The sequence below is a fragment of the Dendrobates tinctorius genome, unplaced genomic scaffold, assembly GCF_039654945.1.
Source record: "Dendrobates tinctorius isolate UK_male_01 unplaced genomic scaffold, ASM3965494v1 ptg000011l, whole genome shotgun sequence".
NCBI classification, from domain to species: domain Eukaryota; kingdom Metazoa; phylum Chordata; class Amphibia; order Anura; family Dendrobatidae; genus Dendrobates; species Dendrobates tinctorius.
The window spans coordinates 46,595,247-46,607,658 of record NW_027361679.1 but is presented as its reverse complement, the minus strand read 5'-3'; the positions used below and the strand labels follow the sequence as shown (position 1 = coordinate 46,607,658).

Genomic DNA, 12,412 nt, shown 5'->3' with positions numbered 1-12,412 from the left:
GAGTTTGCAGAGGGGAGAACCGGTGAAAATGCAGAATACAAGACATATAAGGGTCAGAAATAGTCTGATTTCCCATGTACACACACTGCAGCGTATTCTGAAAAGTTACTTGAAAGTACAGTTACTACTCTCGACTCCAAAATGGCAAGTTATTCTAGGTTTGAAAAAAAAACTTGCATTTTCACTTAGTTCGTAACTAGGGATGTAGCTCAGTGCACACATGCACGCTTTGCATGTGTGAGGCCCCGGGTTCAATCCCCGGCATCTCCATAGCCAGCCTGCAAGGAACGCACTTCCTTTTGGTGGTCACTTTTTCTCACCCTTGTTCGCTTCCTGCAGCCGCTGTGTGAAGTAAATACGTGTGAGTGCTCCAGGCTTCCCGTACACTTTTGGGGATGTAGCTCAGTGGTAGAGCACATGCTTCGCATGTATGAGGTCTTGGGTTCAATCCCCAGCATCTCCAACCTTTTTCAAATATGGCTAGACATCTTTGGTTAGCGCACCACTCAAGCTAAGTGTCAAGACTCGCAAGGAATCTCTGCCGCTTAAACTGTTTGCTTTGCCATGTCACTTGGCAGGACAAGGCTTTCTCGATTGCAAGGTCTTAACACTGCCTAAGCCACGGGCAACATTTTTTCCCACTCAGTAAAATGACTTGAATGGGAACTGGACATTCAACAAACTTGGCCAAAATCAATAGTACACGCAAATATAGAAGACTTTCGATTATATAGTCTCAAAGATATTTGCTTTTTTCACCACTTACCAGCCAAGGTTTGCTCTACCCCTGCCTCCTGTATTCACCATCCACTCTGAAAAAAGACAGCTCAACTTCATTGGGATCAAACTTAAACCTCCCACCAACACACCTTGACATTGGGTGGCACAGCTTTTTAGACTTTATGCTAATGATATAGGAGGCGGGAAGGTGAGAAAACTGGCAGAGGGACAATCAGAAGGATTGTGCTGAGCTTAATCACGCATCTTTTACTTTAACCTAGAGCTGGATTCACCATCTACACTGATTACTATTGCTCTGTCATATACTCCACACTTCTGCTGCGTTTGTCTGTGTGTTGACTAATGAAGGCCAGGAAACCTTCTCTGTGTGCTGCGCTGTATATGGTAGAGCCCAGAGTTGCTAGTCTCCTCCCAAAACCCTAGAGTCAATTGACAATGTAGAGCTAGAGTTTGCAGAGGGGAGAACCGGTGAAAATGCAGAATACAAGACATATAAGGGTCAGAAATAGTCTGATTTCCCATGTACACACACTGCAGCGTATTCTGAAAAGTTACTTGAAAGTACAGTTACTACTCTCGACTCCAAAATGGCAAATTATTCTAGGTTTGAAAAAAAAAACTTGCATTTTCACACAGTTCGTAACTGGGGATGTAGCTCAGTGGTAGAGCGCACGCTTTGCATGTGTGAGGCCCCGGGTTCAATCCCCGGCATCTCCATGGCCAGTCTGCATGTATGTGCAAGGAACGCACTTCCTTTTGGTGGTCACTTTTTCTCACCCTTGTTCGCTTCCTGCAGCCGCTGTGTGAAGTAAATACGTGTGAGTGCTCCAGGCTTCCGGTACACTTTTGGGGATGTAGCTCACATGTATGAGGTCCTGAGTTCAATCCCCAGCATCTCCAACCTTTTTCTAATATGGCTAGACATCTTTGGCTAGCGCACCACTCAAACTAAGTGTCAAGACTCGCAAGGAATCTCTGCCGCTTAAACTGTTTGCTTTGCCATGTCACTTGGCAGGACAAGGCTTTCTCGATTGCAAGGTCTTAACACTGCCTAAGCCTCGGGCAACACTTTTTCCCACTCAGTAAAATGACTTGAATGGGAACTGGACATTCAACAAACTTGGCCAAAATCAATAGTACACGCAAATATAGGAGAATTTCGACTATATAGTCTCAAAGATATTTGCTTTTTTCACCACTTACCAGCCAAGGTTTGCTCTACCACTGCCTCCTGTATTCACCATCCACTCTGAAAAAAGACAGCTCAACTTCATTGGGATCAAACCTAAACCTCCCACCAACACACCTTGACATTGGGTTGCACAGCTTTTTAGACTTTATGCTAATGATATAGGAGGCGGGAAGGTGAGAAAACTGGCAGAGGGACAATCAGAAGGATTGTGCTGAGCTTAATCACGCGTCTTTTACTTTAACCTAGAGCTGGATTCACCATCTACACTGATTACTATTGCTCTGTCATATACTCCACACTTCTGCTGCGTTTGTCTGTGTGTTGACTAATGAAGGCCAGGAAACCTTCTCTGTGTGCTGCGCTGTATATGGTAGAGCCCAGAGTTGCTAGTCTCCTCCCAAAAGCCTGGAGTCAATTGACAATGTAGAGCTAGAGTTTGCAGAGGGGAGAACCGGTGAAAATGCAGAATACAAGACATATAAGGGTCAGAAATAGTCTGATTTCCCATGTACACACACTGCAGCGTATTCTGAAAAGTTACTTGAAAGTACAGTTACTACTCTCGACTCCAAAATGGCAAGTTATTCTAGGTTTGAAAAAAAAAAACTTGCATTTTCACACAGTTCGTAACTGGGGATGTAGCTCAGTGGTAGAACGCACGCTTTGCATGTGTGAGGCCCCGGGTTCAATCCCCGGCATCTCCATAGCCAGCCTGCATGTATGTGCAAGGAACGCACTTCCTTTTGGTGGTCACTTTTTCTCACCCTTGTTCGCTTCCTGCAGCCGCTGTGTGAAGTAAATACGTGTGAGTGCTCCAGGCTCCCGGAACACTTTTGGGGATGTAGCTCAGTGGTAGAGCGCATGCTTCGCATGTATGAGGTCGTGGGTTCAATCCCCAGCATCTCCAACCTTTTTCAAATATGGCTAGACATCTTTGGCTAGCGCACCACTCAAGCTAAGTGTCAAGACTCGCACGGAATCTCTGCCGCTTAAACTGTTTGCTTTGCCATGTCACTCGGCAGGACAAGGCTTTCTCGATTGCAAGGTCTTAACACTGCCTAAGCCACGGGCAACACTTTTTCCCACTCAGTAAAATGACTTGAATGGGAACTGGACATTCAACAAACTTGACCAAAATCAATAGTACACGCAAATAAAGGAGACTTTCGATTATATAGTCTCAAAGATATTTGCTTTTTTCACCACTTACCAGCCAAGGTTTGCTCTACCCCTGCCTCCTGTATTCACCATCCACTCTGAAAAAAGACAGCTCAACTTCATTGGCATCAAACCTAAACCTCCCACCAACACACCTTGACATTGGGTTGCACAGCTTTTTAGACTTTATGCTAATGATATAGGAGGCGGGAAGGTGAGAAAACTGGCAGAGGGACAATCAGAAGGATTGTGCTGAGTTTAATCACGCGTCTTTTACTTTAACCTAGAGCTGGATTCACCATCTACACTGATTACTATTGCTCTGTCATATACTCCACACTTCTGCTGCATTTGTCTGTGTGCTGACTAATGAAGGCCAGGAAACCTTCTCTGTGTGCTGCGCTGTATATGGTAGAGCCCAGAGTTGCTAGTCTCCTCCCAAAAGCCTGGAGTCAATTGGCAATGTAGAGCTAGAGTTTGCAGAGGGGAGAACCGGTGAAAATGCAGAATACAAAACATATAAGGGTCAGAAATAGTCTGATTTCCCATGTACACACACTGCAGCGTATTCTGAAAAGTTAATTGAAAGTACAGTTACTACTCTCGACTCCAAAATGGCAAATTATTCTAGGTTTGAAAAAAAAAAACTTGCATTTTCACACAGTCTGTAACTGGGGATGTAGCTCAGTGGTAGAACGCACGCTTTGCATGTGTGAGGCCCCGGGTTCAATCCCCGGCATCTCCATGGCCAGCCTGCATGTATGTGCAAGGAACGCACTTCCTTTTGATGGTCACTTTTTCTCACCCTTGTTCGCTTCCTGCAGCCGCTGTGTGAAGTTAATACGTGTGAGTGCTCCAGGTTTCCGGTACACTTTTGGGGATGTAGCTCACATGTATGAGGTCCTGAGTTCAATACCCAGCATCTCCAACCTTTTTCAAATATGGCTAGACATCTTTGGCTAGCGCACCACTCAAGCTAAGTGTCAAGACTCGCACGGAATCTCTGCCGCTTAAACTGTTTGCTTTGCCATGTCACTTGGCAGGACAAGGCTTTCTCGATTGCAAGGTCTTAACACTGCCTAAGCCACGGGCAACACTTTTTCCCACTCAGTAAAATGACTTGAATGGGAACTGGACATTCAACAAACTTGGCCAAAATCAATAGTACACGCAAATAAAGGAGACTTTCGATTATATAGTCTCAAAGATATTTGCTTTTTTCACCACTTACCAGCCAAGGTTTGCTCTACCACTGCCTCCTGTATTCACCATCCACTCTGAAAAAAGACAGCTCAACTTCATTGGGATCAAACCTAAACCTCCCACCAACACACCCTTGACATTGGGTTGCACAGCTTTTTAGACTTTATGCTAATGATATAGGAGGCGGGAAGGTGAGAAAACTGGCAGAAGGACAATCAGAAGGATTGTGCTGAGCTTAATCACGGGTCTTTTACTTTAACCTAGAGCTGGATTCACCATCTACACTGATTACTATTGCTCTGTCATATACTCCACACTTCTGCTGCGTTTGTCTGTGTGTTGACTAATGAAGGCCAGGAAACCTTCTCTGTGTGCTGCGCTGTATATGGTAGAGCCCAGAGTTGCTAGTCTCCTCCCAAAAGCCTGGAGTCAATTGACAATGTAGAGCTAGAGTTTGCAGAGGGGAGAACCGGTGAAAATGCAGAATACAAGACATATAAGGGTCAGAAATAGTCTGATTTCCCATGTACACACACTGCAGCGTATTCTGAAAAGTTACTTGAAAGTACAGTTACTACTCTCGACTCCAAAATGGCAAGTTATTCTAGGTTTGAAAAAAAAAAACTTGCATTTTCACACAGTTCGTAACTGGGGATGTAGCTCAGTGGTAGAACGCACGCTTTGCATGTGTGAGGCCCCGGGTTCAATCCCTGGCATCTCCATAGCCAGCCTGCATGTATGTGCAAGGAACGCACTTCCTTTTGGTGGTCACTTTTTCTCACCCTTGTTCGCTTCCTGCAGCCGCTGTGTGAAGTAAATACGTGTGAGTGCTCCAGGCTTCCGGTACACTTTTGGGGATGTAGCTCACATGTATGAGGTCCTGAGTTCAATCCCCAGCATCTCCAACCTTTTTCTAATATGGCTAGACATCTTTGGCTAGCGCACCACTCAAGCTAAGTGTCAAGACTCGCAAGGAATGTCTGCCACTTAAACTGTTTGCTTTGCCATGTCACTTGGCAGGACAAGGCTTTCTCGATTGCAAGGTCTTAACACTGCCTAAGCCACGGGCAACACTTTTTCCCACTCAGTAAAATGACTTGAATGGGAACTGGACATTCAACAAACTTGGCCAAAATCAATAGTACATGCAAATAAAGGAGACATTCGATTATATAGTCTCAAAGATAGTTGCTTTTTTCACCACTTACCAGCCAAGGTTTGCTCTACCCCTGCCTCCTGTATTCACCATCCACGCTGAAAAAAGACAGCTCAACTTCATTGGGATCAAACTTAAACCTCCCACCAACACACCTTGACATTGGGTGGCACAGCTTTTAAGACTTTATGCTAATGATATAGGAGGCGGGAAGGTGAGAAAACTGGCAGAGGGACAATCAGAAGGATTGTGCTGAGCTTAATCACGCGTCTTTTACTTTAACCTAGAGCTGGATTCACCATCTACACTGATTACTATTGCTCTGTCATATACTCCACACTTCTGCTGCGTTTGTCTGTGTGTTGACTAATGAAGGCCAGGAAACCTTCTCTGTGTGCTGCGCTGTATATGGTAGAGCCCAGAGTTGCTAGCCTCCTCCCAAAAGCCTGGAGTCAATTGACAATGTAGAGCTAGAGTTTGCAGAGGGGAGAACCGGTGAAAATGCAGAATACAAGACATATAAGGGTCAGAAATAGTCTGATTTCCCATGTACACACACTGCAGCGTATTCTGAAAAGTTACTTGAAAGTACAGTTACTACTCTCGACTCCAAAATGGCAAGTTATTCTAGGTTTGAAAAAAAAAACTTGCATTGTCACACAGTTCGTAACTGGGGATGTAGCTCAGTGGTAGAGCGCACGCTTTGCATGTGTGAGGCCCCGTGTTCAATCCCCGGCATCTCCATGGCCATCTTGCATGTATGTGCAAGGAACGCACTTCCTTTTGGTAGTCACTTTTTCTCACCCTTGTTCGCTTCTTGCATCCGTTGTGTGAAGTAAATACCTGTGAGTGCACCAGGCTTCCGGTACACTTTTGGGGATGTAGCTCAGTGGTAGAGCACATGCTTCGCATGTATGAGGTCCTGGGTTCAACACCCAGCATCTCCAACCTTTTTCAAATATGGCTAGACATCTTTGGCTAGCGCACCACTCAAGCTAAGTGTCAAGACTCGCACGGAATCTCTGCCGCTTAAACTGTTTGCTTTGCCATGTCACTTGGCAGGACAAGGCTTTCTCGATTGCAAGGTCTTAACACTGCCTAAGCCACGGGCAACACTTTTTCCCACTCAGTAAAATGACTTGAATGGGAACTGGACATTCAACAAACTTGGCCAAAATCAATAGTACACGCAAATATAGGAGACTTTCGATTATATAGTCTCAAAGATATTTGCTTTTTTCACCACTTACCAGCCAAGGTTTGCTCTACCCCTGCCTCCTGTATTCACCATCCACTCTGAAAAAAGACAGCTCAACTTCATTGGGATCAAACCTAAACCTCCCACCAACACACCTTGACATTGGGTTGCACAGCTTTTTAGACTTTATGCTAATGATATAGGAGGCGAGAAGGTGAGAAAACTGGCAGAGGGACAATCAGAAGGATTGTGCTGAGCTTAATCACGCGTCTTTTACTTTAGCCTAGAGCTGGATTCACCATCTACACTGATTACTATTGCTCTGTCATATACTCCACACTTCTGCTGCGTTTGTCTGTGTGTTGACTAATGAAGGCCAGGAAACCTTCTCTGTGTGCTGCGCTGTATATGGTAGAGCCCAGAGTTGCTAGTCTCCTCCCAAAAGCCTGGAGTCATTTGACAATGTAGAGCTAGAGTTTGCAGAGGGGAGAACCGGTGAAAATGCAGAATACAAGACATATAAGGTTCAGAAATAGTCTGATTTCCCATGTACACACACTGCAGCGTATTCTGAAAAGTTACTTCAAAGTACAGTTACTACTCTCGACTCCAAAATGGCAAGTTATTCTAGGTTTGAAAGAAAAAACTTGCATTTTCACACAGTGTGTAACTGGGGATGTAGCTCAGTGGTAGATCGCACGCTTTGCATGTGTGAGGCCCTGGGTTCAATCCCCGGCATCTCCATGGCCAGCCTGCATGTATGTGCAAGGAACGCACTTCCTTTTGGTGGTCACTTTTTCTCACCCTTGTTCGCTTCCTGCAGCCGCTGTGTGAAGTAAATACGTGTGAGTGCTCCAGGCTTCCGATACACTTTTGGGGATGTAGCTCAGTGGTAGAGCGCACGCTTTGCATGTGTGAGGCCCTGGGTTCAATCCCTGGCATCTCCATGGGCAGCCTGCATGTATGTGCAAGGAACACACTTCCTTTTGGTGGTCACTTTTTCTCACCCTGGTTCGCTTCCTGCAGCCGCTGTGTGAAGTAAATACGTGTGAGTGCTCCAGGATTCCGGTACACTTTTGGGGATGTAGCTCATATGTATGAGGTCCTGGGTACAATCCCCAGCATCTCCAACCTTTTTCAAATATGGCTAGACATCTTTGGCTAGCACACCACTCAAGCTAAGTGTCAAGACTCGCAAGGAATCTCTGCCGCTTAAACTGTTTGCTTTGCCATGTCACTTGGCAGGACAAGGCTTTCTCGATTGCAAGGTCTTAACACTGCTTAAGCCACGGGCAACACTTTTTCCCACTCAGTAAAATGACTTGAATGGGAACTGGACATTCAACAAACTTGGGCAAAATCAATAGTACACGCAAATATAGGAGACTTTCGATTATATAGTCTCAAAGATATTTGCTTTTTTCACCACTTACCAGCCAAGGTTTGCTCTACCCCTGCCTCCTGTATTCACCATCCATTCTGAAAAAACACAGCTCAACTTCATTGGGATCAAACCTAAACCTCCCACCAACACACCTTGACATTGGGTGGCACAGCTTTTTAGACTTTATGCTAATGATATAGGAGGCGGGAAGGTGAGAAAACTGGCAGAGGGACAATCAGAAGGATTGTGCTGAGCTTAATCACGCGTCTTTTACTTTAACCTAGAGCTGGATTCACCATCTACACTGATTACTATTGCTCTGTCATATACTCCACACTTCTGCTGCGTTTGTCTGTGTGTTGACTAATGAAGGCCAGGAAACCTTCTCTGTGTGCTGCGCTGTATATGGTAGAGCCCAGAGTTGCTAGCCTCCTCTGAAAAGCCTGGAGGCAATTCACAATGTAGAGCTAGAGTTTACAGAGGGGAGAACCGGTGAAAATGCAGAATACAAGACATATAAGGGTCAGAAATAGTCTGATTTCCCATGTACACACACTGCAGCGTATTCTGAAAAGTTACTTGAAAGTACAGTTACTACTCTCGACTCCAAAATGGCAAGTTATTCTAGGTTTGAAAAAAAAAACTTGCATTTTCACACAGTTCGTCACTGGGGATGTAGCTCAGTGGTAGAGCTTTGCATGTGTGAGGCCCCGGGTTCAATCCCCGGCATCTCCATGGCCAGCCTGCATGTATGTGCAAGGAACGCACTTCCTTTTGGTGGTCACTTTTTCTCACCCTTGTTCGCTTCCTGCAGCCGCTGTGTGAAGTAAATACGTGTGAGTGCTCCAGGATTCCAGTACATTTTTGGGGATGTAGCTCAGTGGTAGAGCGCATGCTTCGCATGTATGAGGTCCTGGGTTCAATCCACAGCATCTCCAACCTTTTTCAAATATGGCTAGACATCTTTGGCTAGCGCACCACTCAAGCTAAGTGTCAAAACTCGCAAGGAATCTCTGCCGCTTAAACTGTTTGCTTTGCCATGTCACTTGGCAGGACAAGGCTTTCTCGATTTCAAGGTCTTAACACTGCCTAAGCCACGGGCAACACTTTTTCCCACTCAGTAAAATGACTTGAATGGGAACTGGACATTCAACAAACTTGGCCAAAATCAATAGTACACGCAAATATAGGAGACTTTCGATTATATAGTCTCAAAGATATTTGCTTTTTTCACCACTTACCAGCCAAGGTTTGCTCTACCCCTGCCTCCTGTATTCACCATCCACCCTAAACCTCCCACCAACACACCTTGACATTGGGTTGCACAGCTTTTTAGACTTTATGCTAATGGGATGGAGGCGGGAAGGTGAGAAAACTGGCAGAGGGACAATCAGAAGGATTGTGCTGAGCTTAATCACGCGTCTTTTACTTTAACCTAGAGCTGGATTCACCATCTACACTGATTACTATTGCTCTGTCATATACTCCACACTTCTGCTGCGTTTGTCTATGTGTTGACTAATGAAGGCCAAGAAACCTTCTCTGTGTGCTGCGCTGTATATGGTAGAGCCCAGAGTTGCTAGCCTCCTCCGAAAAGCCCGGAGTCAATTGACAATGTAGAGTTAGAGTTTGCAGAGGGGAGAACCGGTGAAAATGCAGAATACAAGACATATAAGGGTCAGAAATAGTCTGATTTCCCATGTACACACACTGCAGCGTATTCTGAAAAGTTACTTGAAAGTACAGTTACTACTCTCGACTCCAAAATGGCAAGTTATTCTAGGTTTGAAAAAAAAAACTTGCATTTTCATACAGATTGTAACTGGGGATGTAGCTCAGTGGTAGAGCGCACGCTTTGCATGTGTGAGTCCCCGGCATCTCCATGGCCATCCTGCATGTATGTGCAAGGAACGCACTTCCTTTTGGTAGTCACTTTTTCTCACCCTTGTTCGCTTCTTGCATCCGTTGTGTGAAGTAAATACGTGTGAGTGCTCCAGGCTTCCGGTACACTTTTGGGGATGTAGCTCAGTGGTAGAGCGCATGCTTCGCATGTATGAGGTCCTGGGTTCAATACCCAGCATCTCCAACCTTTTTCAAATATGGCTAGACATCTTTGGCTAGCGCACCACTCAAGCTAAGTGTCAAGACTCGCAAGGAATCTCTGCCGCTTAAACTGTTCGCTTTGCCATGTCACTTGGCAGGACAAGGCTTTCTCGATTGCAAGGTCTTAACACTGCCTAAGCCACGGGCAACACTGTTTCCCACTCAGTAAAATGACTTGAATGGGAACTGGACATTCAACAAACTTGGCCAAAATCAATAGTACATGCAAATAAAGGAGACATTCGATTATATAGTCTCAAAGATATTTGCTTTTTTCACCACTTACCAGCCAAGGTTTGCTCTACCCCTGCCTCCTGTATTCACCATCCACGCTGAAAAAAGACAGCTCAACTTCATTGGGATCAAACTTAAACCTCCCACCAACACACCTTGACATTGGGTGGCACAGCTTTTAAGACTTTATGCTCATGATATAGGAGGCGGGAAGGTGAGAAAACTGGCAGAGGGACAATCAGAAGGATTGTGCTGAGCTTAATCACGCGTCTTTTACTTTAACCTAGAGCTGGATTCACCATCTACACTGATTACTATTGCTCTGTCATATACTCCACACTTCTGCTGCGTTTGTCTGTGTGTTGACTAATGAAGGCCAGGAAACCTTCTCTGTGTGCTGCGCTGTATATGGTAGAGCCCAGAGTTGCTAGTCTCCTCCCAAAAGCCTGGAGTCAATTGACAATGTAGAGCTAGAGTTTGCAGAGGGGAGAACCGGTGAAAATGCAGAATACAAGACATATAAGGGTCAGAAATAGTCTGATTTCCCATGTACACACACTGCAGCGTATTCTGAAAAGTTACTTGAAAGTACAGTTACTACTCTCGACTCCAAAATGGCAAGTTATTCTAGGTTTGAAAAAAAAAACTTGCATTTTCATACAGATTGTAACTGGGGATGTAGCTCAGTGGTAGAGCGCACGCTTTGCATGTGTGAGTCCCCGGCATCTCCATGGCCATCCTGCATGTATGTGCAAGGAACGCACTTCCTTTTGGTAGTCACTTTTTCTCACCCTTGTTCGCTTCTTGCATCCGTTGTGTGAAGTAAATACGTGTGAGTGCTCCAGGCTTCCGGTACACTTTTGGGGATGTAGCTCAGTGGTAGAGCGCATGCTTCGCATGTATGAGGTCCTGGGTTCAATACCCAGCATCTCCAACCTTTTTCAAATATGGCTAGACATCTTTGGCTAGCGCACCACTCAAGCTAAGTGTCAAGACTCGCAAGGAATCTCTGCCGCTTAAACTGTTTGCTTTGCCATGTCACTTGGCAGGACAAGGCTTTCTCGATTGCAAGGTCTTAACACTGCCTATGCCACGGGCAACACTTTTTCCCACTCAGTAAAATGACTTTAATGGGAACTGGACATTCAACAAACTTGGCCAAAATCAATAGTACACGCAAATATAGGAGACTTTCGATTATATAGTCTCAAAGATATTTGCTTTTTTCACCACTTACCAGCCAAGGTTTGATCTACCCCTGCCTCCAGTATTCACCATCCACTCTGAAAAAAGACAGCTCAACTTCATTGGGATCAAACCTAAACCTCCCACAACACACCTTGACATTGGGTGGCACAACTTTTTAGACTTTATGCTAATGATATAGGAGGCGGGAAGGTGAGAAAACTGGCAGAGGGACAATCAGAAGGATTGTGCTGTGCTTAATCACGCGTCTTTTACTTTAACCTAGAGCTGGATTCACCATCTACACTGATTACTATTGCTCTGTCATATACTCCACACTTCTGCTGCGTTTGTCTGTGTGTTGACTAATGAAGGCCAGGAAACCTTCTCTGTGTGCTGCGCTGTATATGGTAGAGCCCAGAGTTGCTAGTCTCCTCCCAAAAGCCTGGAGTCAATTGACAATGTAGAGCTAGAGTTTGCAGAGGGGAGAACCGGTGAAAATGCAGAATACAAGACATATAAGGTTCAGAAATAGTCTGATTTCCCATGTACACACACTGCAGCGTATTCTGAAAAGTTACTTGAAAGTACAGTTACTACTCTCGACTCCAAAATGGCAAGTTATTCTAGGTTTGAAAAAAAGAAACTTGCATTTTCACACAGTTCGTAACTGGGGATGTAGCTCAGTGGTAGAGCGCACGCTTTGCATGTGTGACGCCCCGGGTTCAATCCCCGGCATCTCCCTGGCCAGCCTGCATGTATGTGCAAGTAACGTACTTCCTTTTGGTGGTCACTTTTTCTCACCCTTGTTCGCATCCTGCAGCCGCTGTGTGAATTAAATACGTGTGAGTGCTCCAG

The 12,412-nt window shown here is 45.2% G+C and overlaps 14 non-coding genes across 14 annotated transcripts; all 14 read left to right on the top strand.

The window, feature by feature from the left end:
- Positions 1-391: 391 nt before the first annotated feature.
- TRNAA-CGC (transfer RNA alanine (anticodon CGC)) lies at positions 392-463 on the top strand. Its single transcript has one exon. It is a non-coding gene; the product is annotated as a tRNA-Ala (tRNA).
- Positions 464-1,386: 923 nt separating this feature from the next.
- Positions 1,387-1,458, top strand: TRNAA-UGC (transfer RNA alanine (anticodon UGC)). The gene has a single exon. It is a non-coding gene; the product is annotated as a tRNA-Ala (tRNA).
- Positions 1,459-2,565: 1,107 nt separating this feature from the next.
- TRNAA-UGC (transfer RNA alanine (anticodon UGC)) lies at positions 2,566-2,637 on the top strand. The gene has a single exon. It is a non-coding gene; the product is annotated as a tRNA-Ala (tRNA).
- A 131-nt stretch (positions 2,638-2,768) lies between these two features.
- TRNAA-CGC (transfer RNA alanine (anticodon CGC)) lies at positions 2,769-2,840 on the top strand. Its single transcript has one exon. It is a non-coding gene; the product is annotated as a tRNA-Ala (tRNA).
- A 924-nt stretch (positions 2,841-3,764) lies between these two features.
- On the top strand, positions 3,765-3,836 carry TRNAA-UGC (transfer RNA alanine (anticodon UGC)). Its single transcript has one exon. It is a non-coding gene; the product is annotated as a tRNA-Ala (tRNA).
- Positions 3,837-4,944: 1,108 nt separating this feature from the next.
- TRNAA-UGC (transfer RNA alanine (anticodon UGC)) lies at positions 4,945-5,016 on the top strand. Its single transcript has one exon. It is a non-coding gene; the product is annotated as a tRNA-Ala (tRNA).
- Positions 5,017-6,122: 1,106 nt separating this feature from the next.
- TRNAA-UGC (transfer RNA alanine (anticodon UGC)) lies at positions 6,123-6,194 on the top strand. Its single transcript has one exon. It is a non-coding gene; the product is annotated as a tRNA-Ala (tRNA).
- A 131-nt stretch (positions 6,195-6,325) lies between these two features.
- TRNAA-CGC (transfer RNA alanine (anticodon CGC)) lies at positions 6,326-6,397 on the top strand. Its single transcript has one exon. It is a non-coding gene; the product is annotated as a tRNA-Ala (tRNA).
- Positions 6,398-7,320: 923 nt separating this feature from the next.
- Positions 7,321-7,392, top strand: TRNAA-UGC (transfer RNA alanine (anticodon UGC)). Its single transcript has one exon. It is a non-coding gene; the product is annotated as a tRNA-Ala (tRNA).
- A 131-nt stretch (positions 7,393-7,523) lies between these two features.
- TRNAA-UGC (transfer RNA alanine (anticodon UGC)) lies at positions 7,524-7,595 on the top strand. The gene has a single exon. It is a non-coding gene; the product is annotated as a tRNA-Ala (tRNA).
- Positions 7,596-8,898: 1,303 nt separating this feature from the next.
- On the top strand, positions 8,899-8,970 carry TRNAA-CGC (transfer RNA alanine (anticodon CGC)). Its single transcript has one exon. It is a non-coding gene; the product is annotated as a tRNA-Ala (tRNA).
- A 1,076-nt stretch (positions 8,971-10,046) lies between these two features.
- On the top strand, positions 10,047-10,118 carry TRNAA-CGC (transfer RNA alanine (anticodon CGC)). Its single transcript has one exon. It is a non-coding gene; the product is annotated as a tRNA-Ala (tRNA).
- Positions 10,119-11,231: 1,113 nt separating this feature from the next.
- Positions 11,232-11,303, top strand: TRNAA-CGC (transfer RNA alanine (anticodon CGC)). The gene has a single exon. It is a non-coding gene; the product is annotated as a tRNA-Ala (tRNA).
- A 923-nt stretch (positions 11,304-12,226) lies between these two features.
- Positions 12,227-12,298, top strand: TRNAA-UGC (transfer RNA alanine (anticodon UGC)). Its single transcript has one exon. It is a non-coding gene; the product is annotated as a tRNA-Ala (tRNA).
- The last annotated feature ends 114 nt before the right edge of the window (positions 12,299-12,412 follow it).